This window comes from Pygoscelis adeliae, unplaced genomic scaffold, assembly GCF_000699105.1.
Source record: "Pygoscelis adeliae isolate BGI_AS28 unplaced genomic scaffold, ASM69910v1 Scaffold9, whole genome shotgun sequence".
NCBI classification, from domain to species: Eukaryota; Metazoa; Chordata; class Aves; order Sphenisciformes; family Spheniscidae; genus Pygoscelis; species Pygoscelis adeliae.
The window spans coordinates 2427379-2436666 of record NW_008825557.1 but is presented as its reverse complement, the minus strand read 5'-3'; positions in this window follow the sequence as shown (position 1 = coordinate 2436666).

The following is a 9288-nucleotide window of genomic DNA, read 5'->3' as shown; positions in this document are numbered from 1 at the left end:
CATTTTCTGGGATGTTTGTAAGTGAAAACACCACAGTGACTATTTGTTGCCTGGTTCAAGGTTGTCGCTGCATCTGCTGGGCAAAGGCTTTCTACACAGAGTGTAGAAGACCTGGGTAGGGAAAACTGATGGGGACAAAAGTCCTTTGGCACATTTAAGTAATTTGACAGTAATTCAGCCACACACAATTTGCTGAAGTGAAAAGTATGGCTAATGTCCAAATGGCAGCTCACTTCAATATAAAATGAAAGAAAAATCAAAGCTTGATTTACAAGGGCTCTGGTAAAAATGCTATGACACAACACTGGTAGATTTTTCCCTACTTGTGTCTTAAAATCTTTCACCAAGTAATATTGAGGGACCTAGCCTTATTTTTTGTAGTTTCAGCTGAAATATTTGCAGGTTTTTTCTCACCACACAGCAATATTAATGGCAGTGCAAGCCGTGCTCAATAGACAGAAATCTAAGGTCCAATCCTGGCTTGTTCATGCATGTTATCTTATTATTTTTTAAGGAAAAGAAGATACCCAGCAGAAGTGCTCAGTATCTTTCCAGGTTATTGTTGACAGATTTAGAGATAACTACTATGAAAGCATCCAAGTAAATGCCCTGTCACGGCCCCATATTCAACTGTTATTAATGGACCTGCTTCCTGGCTCAATAAACATTTTATAGCCATCTAGTCAAGAATGTAGATAATGCTGTTTGGTATTAACATCTTGCACATAGTTCCAACATGTGGACCAGCTACCTGGGTCCTTTTCCTCATGTCTAGACTCCTTCCTCCAACTGTTCACATTTTTATTTGAAAAGATCCCCAAAAAGGGCTTCCAGATGGCCAGAAAATGACAAACCTCTGAAGCCCAAAGTTCCTCAGATTTGCTCATGCTTTACTTGGATGCACACATTGCTCTGTATGAACATGACTGCATGCAAGCGATTCATGGGCTCTTCTGGCTCATCTTCATGAGTCCTGCAAACAAATAATTCCCATTCTATTACAAAAGCATTTCCAGCCTTTTACTTTTCTTGCCTTTCATTGAATATTCTTTTGTAAAATCTTTCAGCCTTTCTTTTCCACTTCCATCATTTTGCCTTACTTCTTGTGGGTTTCCACACTTTCCATCTCCCCCTCCCCCTGTCTGTGAACAGTTGATCGAGCTCATTTTTCCAGTCTCCACACACCACCTTAGCCTGCCAACTGGTGTTCAGTTCTCAGCTGGTGAAGCTGTGGTCTCCATCAGATTTATTTTGGTGGACAAGTAGTGAAGGCTTTGTGAGCAAGCCGGTGTGCCTCCGTGCTGCAGCCACTTTCATAAGGATTACAGACTATCTTGCCAGTGAACAGAAGGGGCAAGCTGCGCAGTTTGTTTCCTCAGAGCTGTACAGCTGACTTACAACGACCTCCACACCTCAGCAAGCCTCTGGACTCAGCATGCCTCTCCTGAGCTAAGACTCCTTCTGTTTACAACTGGGGTCCACTGCGTGACTAAAATCTGTTAGAAGCAAAAGTTGTGAGAAGATGAAAATTAAAGTAAGGTGGGAATGCGTTTCTCTTACAAGAACCGTCTCTCCCTTCATCTCCCTTGTTTTGTTCACCAGCACATGAATTTCATCAAATCTCTGTTTTCATAGACGTGTGTCCTACCTACCCTTTTATCTTCCATCCCCCATGCCTGTATAGGTGAAATTGCATGGTGTATTTACACAGCCATGTCCTTCTTTTTAGTTGGTCCTAATACAGTGACAGCATACTAAAGGAAGGAAAGTTTTGTGTTGGTGAGGTGGAGACCCCTGATTTAAATAGGTGGAGCTGTATTCCTGTAACATAGCAGATTCAGGATTTTGGTGAGTAAATTGCACCAACTCTCACACTCACACATGCGTAAGTGGTCTCAGGAGTCTTACTGTAAAGCAGTTTACCTTGTAACACATCACCTCGGCATACAGCTTTAAGTGTCTTAAAGCTTAGTTATATAAAAAATTCATTTCCATAGCTCCTGGCCACTTTCTGAAACTCACAGATTCTGCAGCTAGGGAGTAGTTCTACATCTCTTTTCTTTTTAAAAAAAAAACAGTTTGCTTATTTTTGTAAGGCAGGTAAATTTAAAGTTAACATACAGCCCCTCTATAGCCACAAATAATACAATGAAACTTTTTCCTCCAATATTGCTCCGGGGATCTGATCCAGTAGATACTTACTGTTAAGTTTATATGACTTAAATATAGTTTGATATAGTTTGATTCAGCAGACATTTATTTTTCTGCTTTATTTATACTGTACAGATAGTGCCATTTATTCCTTGAAAGTAGTCACAGATATAAAATAGAGACCATATGGAATATTTGCAAGCTCTGGGTTTTTTTATAACCAGAATATGTTCCTCTCCATTTTCAATAGATATGATTCACTTAACATTTTGTATTTAGGCTTCCCTTCTAACTATGCTGCATTAGCTTTTGCCATTGCCAGTTTCTATAACACTACAAGTCATCTTTATTGGTAAAGAGAAGTGAAAATTATTTACGCTCTGTCCTTCAAATTCAGTTTATATTTTTGTTTTGGCTTTGTCAGTATATTTTTGCCTCTCAATTTCTACATTTACCAGAAGGAGAACATTAATGGAGACATTATTGTTGGCATTGCTAACAATAGCATTTTCAATCTCAAATGTAAAAATAAAAATAATACATCAGTGCTTCAAAACCATGCTAATATAAAATTTGTGACAGCTACAATAAAACAAAATATATTGAGTTCCCTTTCATATATTTTAGCACCTGAATCACACACTCAAGCTTCCTCTACAATCATGAAAGCTTTTAATCACATGTGCCCATTAAGTTGTACTTCAAAACACAGGCCAAGTATCACCAAGTCAGTCTGCAAATCTTCCCTATTGAATCTCCTATATTATTGGCCAGCATACTATGATATCCTGGATAGCCTGAGGGTTAGATAGACAAGAAGCGCACAGAGATAGTGGATTTGCATGCTAACCAAGTCAGCTTTCTGATAATAAATATAGAAAGCCCCTATTGCTTTCCTCCCCTTTGCTCCAACATATATAAAAGAAGTATAACAAGCCTTGGAAAAGACAAGATGACGTGAAGATAGTGATAGTCATTTCCAGAAAACAGTTTCATTTTCCTTTCTTTTCTTTTTTTTGGTGTTGGACCAGGCCTGTTGTATATCATCGTGATGTTTGTCCATGAATGAATGGACTCTTTTGGGACCCTTGCAGATAACGCTCCCCAAGGTGCGGCTGAAGAGGGTTTATGTTCCATTAAAACACAGATAATGGGATGTCTGACATTGGAAAGCAATTCTGAGTAATTAGACATAGCTTACACTCAATTTTCACTATCCAAATGTAGTTCCTAATCACTTCTGTGGAAGTAGCCATAGATATAAAAAAAATTCAGCAACAGTAATGAAGCACCTGTTAGGCTCTCACACACGAAAGTGCCAAGCACAGCTGGGGCAGAGTGATGAGACAGAGTAAATTCTACCACAGCTGCTGAGGATACTTAGGAAATAAAATAGATTGATATTTACACAAATGAGAAATTAAAGGACTTGATGGTCCTGCCTGTTGTCCTTCACTAGCTAAAGGGCAGGAAAGTTCTGAATCACAAGATAATTGAATTTTCTGAGCAATAACGAGAGTTGAAAACATTTGCCGTGAGCATATTGAAACTATAAAAATACGTCTAATTTCTAGACAGAAAAAGTCATTAATTTGGTGTTGAGGCTGCAAATAAATTCTTCATTCAAGAGGGAAACTTAATACTGTGTGCACTATTAAAAACAGATATTTATGGCACCACAGCACTTAATTTTACAGCTGTGTTTGTGAGCTCCTTTACGCTTCGTATGGGGAATCTTTCGCATACCGCAGGAACTGCAACCGGTAAGGGTTCCCAGCCCTCCGGGCAGCAGTCCTGTCTCTGTAGGACAGGCGAGGAAAGGCAGGGGAGTGACAAATTGCCCGACTCCACTGTCAGGTTCAGGATTACCTGACCACCACACTTTGAAGATGCTGAGACTCTTTCTTCAGAGCTGCTGGTATTTATGGAGTCCTGACATCACCTGGATCCTCCAGGGCAGCGTTGGACCAGTACCTCCCGCTTGCCTTTTCCAGCAAAGACTAACTGGCTGTACCAGCTCCTGAACGGGGTTGGGGTGGAAGGTGCCTTGCCCTACTCTCCGGGATGAATCCCAAGGCATGTTTACTACTGCCTATGCCGTGCTAAGGAATACTCCCCTCTGCTCACATGAGTAGGGGAAATTGTAGATGCTCAAGCTCCACACTGACCCCATTTTCACTGGTGGTCACTGGAGATTTTTTGCAACTGTTGAACCACTCAAACATCTCAAAAGACAAAAGTCAAAGTAAGTTTTCAAATAAATAATTATTAGCGCAATAAGAAACTACCTGTGGGAATGGCACAAAACCACAAAAAACATCCCCAAACAACCTAAACTATTCCCTTTTATCCCCACCGGCCTTAACTTTCGCATGATTTAGGTCTATGCTATTACAAGATTGCTGAGACGTCAAACCCCAGCTACTTTGATAACTCGCCAGTTTAGCAAAGAGTTCAATTAGTTGGGGACAGCCTAAACCTTGTAGGCTGGCATCTTGCCTGCAGCTACACACATTTTAAACCACAACCACCCTGCCTTATGCAACCATGGATAAATACCACAGCTGCAGGGATATAACAAGGGTAAGATTTCCAAAGCTGAAAGACTCTCTGTTGACGATGGTGCTAAAAGCTTTAAGTGGGTTCAAATACACCAGTACCAGGCCCAGCCAAAAAAAGCATGTTAGAAAGAGAGAAGGAAGGGATCACTAAGGAGAGGAAATAAAAAGGTGGCTCAGGAAACAGGTAGCATGTTACACTGATTTAGTAAGAATTAGTAAGATTCAAGGAAGGATTTGACGTTTATCAGCTAACCCAATCAAAAATTTTGGAAGTGTTACAAAACCTGCTACTTCAAAGCAACTTGTAACCTTTTGACATTAAAATGAACCTTTACCAAGTGACAGGTTACCTTCTTACTAGGGAGTTTCTTGCACCTTCGTTTTTAGCATCTGTTGTGCTCATTAGCAGTGAAGAGAGACCATTTTATGTGGGCTTTGGGTTACCCAAAACACAACTACATGAATTTTATTTTTATTTTATTTTCATCAGTCAGAAAGTGCTAAGTGGGAATAAGCAAGATGTGAAGCAAGGTTTATTGAGGGTGTAAAGGAAAAATGCCGAGGTCAAAAAGATTAAATGAATGCACTGAAACAGGTAAGATCATTGAAATTGGGAGAAAAGGTGGGAAGTTCATTATTTGAATCCCAATCTTGGGATTTTTTAAATGTTGTCAGATAACCTGAAAGACTCTGAACTTGAAAAATTAGGCCATTCATTCTTTCCTATCACCACCACATTGCAGGTAGCAGGTGACTACAAGTGACTGCTGTGGTTGTTGACACAATACCACTCCCTCCCATTTCTTCCTAAGCTTCCCTCTTTTGAAACTGGCCTCGTAGGTAAATTCACAGTAGTCTGATGACTGGACCAAATGCTTTACAGATTAGGCACACATCCGTACCTTGATGAATGAGACTATAATAAATTGAGCGCCAGCTTTATGTTATGACAGTTACAGAGTAGATTCTTCTGTTTCTGTCATTATCCCCGCTCAAAGGATAAGTAACTCATTAGAAATTGAATTAGCAATGAAAAACTGAGGTCCTAATTGTGGATTTGATGATGATGTGCCATCTGACTCCAGCAAATTAAATATCTTTCTGAATCTCGGTTCTCTCATCCCAGGATGGCAATAGTTCTGTACGTGTGAATCATGTCACTGTTATGACATATAACAAAATTATTGCCCTAAAAGAGTTGTGTGGAAAGTGTTAATGCAAATTAGCATCTGGGGCAGGAATATGAACTGAGTTGCACTGCCTTTAGGGGAGCAGCTCCCCCTCCTTCCTCTACCTGTTGCATACCTAAAATACAGCGACCTGCTTGGGAGCATGCCTCTAATCTCATACACTTTACCTACAAAACAAAACCCAAAAAGTTTAAATAATGCTGCTTTAAGTATGATGAAAAACATTAAGCTAATTTTATGTCAGTCAAAGATTTCATTTTTCATAATCTCATGTCTCCTAGAGCATTTCCCGTCCTCCTCAAAACAACCAGGGAAATTCATTGATGGCATAAAGGTGCACTGTTATCAAATACAATTTTACTACTAATTTTAATTGTTAGTAGTAAGTAGGTTGCGGGTGAAATCAGAATTAAAAAGGGGATTTTTTTCCACATCTTTCACACACCCCTCTTAGTTATGCTTTGAAGCCTTATCAGCATTCCCTTGACACATTTTGCTTAATATTGGTATGCCAAAAACATCTCTGTGGAGTAACTCTAGAAAATACCCACATTTAGACTGTCCATGTCAGAGAACAGAATTTGCCAGCAGCGCTTCAGAAGAAACCCGTATCTACTTCCAGGATCCTCCAAAATATGAGCAGATCTCAAGCGCTCCTGTAAATATTGGTAAGTCGAGGACACTGTCTCCAGATTTGCGACCACGAGGAACAGCAGACCCCAGAGTCAGTCCAAGTCCTCTCTTCCTCAGCCCTGACTTTCTGGCAGTGCATCACCAATAGATGTAGATTGCCAGGAGATCTGCTCAGCAATTGCTTTAGCAACTCTCACGGGAGTTATGGGCTCCAGAAAACTTACTTGGAGGCTACACTAGCTTTCTTCTGGATTTTTTGGTAAGGAACGGAAGGGATTGTGAGAGGTCTGTTCTTTCTCTGCCTTCCAGGTCCTACTTCTCCATTTTTTACATATCCATGAACACAGAGAATGCAGCTCTATATACTGTGTTGTGCAGCTATTATGAAGATAATATTAAAGGGGTAGCTTTGGAATCATTACATGTTTGTGAGGTCTGTTTGTGAGGTCTCCATCTGCCACCGTGTCGCTACTGGATGCACTTTAATTGCTGTCCCAGTCATTTGTGAACTGTGTGCCAGGTCTAAATTAGCAACAGATGTGTGTACTTTCAGGCTATACATACTAAAATGAAAAATAACACTGAGAACCGCAATAATATTAAACCTCTGGACAAGAGGCAGAAGGGGATCTCAGGGGACTCTGTATGGGAGAAGGGGCATCTCTCTTTTCCTCTCTAACTCCCCTTCCACTACCAGCCTGAGCTTATCGAGGGCCTAAGACTTGTCTGCCGAGATGCCAACTCACAGAGATGCTGCAGTGTAAGGGGGCACTGTACCAAGTGTAAGGACCCCTGCCCTGAAGTCTGGGGTCTTGCTGCACATCTCTCCTCATGTCCTTTCTCACTGAGGGTACGGTACTCTCACAGCCCCCACAGCGTGGCAGCTCTGCTCAGGAAACACTACTTTGCTGAGGAGCAGGATGCAAGCACAGCTTGCCTCCAGCCCTTCCCCGCTGCCGGAGCAAGGTGGCTCACACAAGCAGCACTGCGAAGCCAAGAAGGAAGGGAGTGGAGGCAGAGGAAAAAGGCACGGGATGGCTGGGCTGGGTCAGGCCTCCTGAGGCACAAGCCTGATTTGCAGATGCTGCAATATCATGCTATCAATTCCCAGTAACCCTGGCAGCGTGCAGAGCTGTGCATGGGGAGCTGCGATACCGCTGCGCTATCAGGGTATTGCCCCGCACTGACTATGTGACTGATAAGTGAGCACATAGCAATTCACAGCCCCTGACTGAGTAGCAGTGACCTTTACACTTACTTCAAGGCTCTGCTGGCACATGATCTCTGGAAACTTTCCTCAGAAGAGTTTGTCACAGCCAACACTTACAAACCTTGATGACAACACCTAATGCTGACATGGTTCCAGTTCCTTCAATGCAAAGACTCAGCAGGTTCCCGGTTCCCAGGGTTGATGGGTGGCATTGTGCAGCCAAGCACCGAGATGGATTGAAAGCACATTTGTTGCATAAGGAGTATAGAATTTGCGCTTGGTCACCAAACCTCATAAATTTCATAGCTGAAGGGATAATCTGATTTAGAGAATACGGGAGATTTTTCTGTTTGGAAGGCAGGTTTATCTCTGCTCGTTTTTTTAAGATAAGGGGATAATGCCCCCGCTGGTCAGTAGGGCCCATACGTATGGGTGGAATAACGCGGTCTGCTGTGGTGTATTGATTTTTTCATATATCTGCTGGGCATCAGAACTTTCAGGAGAGGGAAAATAATTTTAACCAAGCTTTCAGAAGTGGTGACTTGTTTAGGAAAAGTTAAGAGTGTTTAACTTTGTATGTACCTGCATCTAGGAAATAAGATGGCAGACCTTGAGTATAGTGAGAACACTAGCCACTAACTTTTTAAAGAGGTAATTGGTCTATCTTTGAAGCATATTACCTGTCGAGTGATCCGCTTATGCACACAAATTCTGCACAACAGAGCATTTTTCTTTATCTAACAGTGAATCAAAAAAAAAATTACATATCTGTAACTGACTCTGTCAAGATCACATTAATCATCATTAAACAGTAAATTAGTAAATGTCCAGTCAGGAAATACCACTCAGCTTAGACACATTTCCTTCTTTTTTTCTTTTAACAACAGTTTATTGTCTTCTTTTTAAAATAGAAAAATGTGGACATTTTAGTATGAATAGCCACATATAGCCCCACCTTGGTCAGAGAAAGCAAGATAAGCAGTAAGTCTAATTTATCTTCCCTGATTCATACTAAATTTTGATCACTGAGGCTTGGCATTTGACCTTGGTTTGGATTCATTGGTTCTGCATCACACTCACGTAGCTCTGTCATGGGGTGAACGGTCTTCAGGCATAGAGGGCTCTGAAGCACCAGTGAATCAGAATTACAGACTTTAGAAACATTTGGCAAATTTCAATACATTTTGGTAGATCAGCAAGGTATTTCCAAATACCATGTCCCTTTGCAGGTTTGCAAAGCACATAGCCTGCGAAGTAATTTGATTGCCCTTCCCTTCCTAGCAGCCAACCGACTTGCATGCACACACATAGCTCTAGACTGTAGAGATACTCTTGTATAGAAATAGTCCTGTATGTGCTGCTTTTGCCCAGAGAGCAGAATATTGCTTGAGGGAATAGAGAAGAGAGATGTTGTAAATGGCAGACGGGAAGCTGAGAGGCAGGAGAAGGGCAGGGGCTGGGGGATCTGGGGGGGAACCAGGTTGCAACAGCCAGAGAGGAGGTGCAGGGGCTGTGGGCAACGGGGGATTGGTTGTAAGGGAAA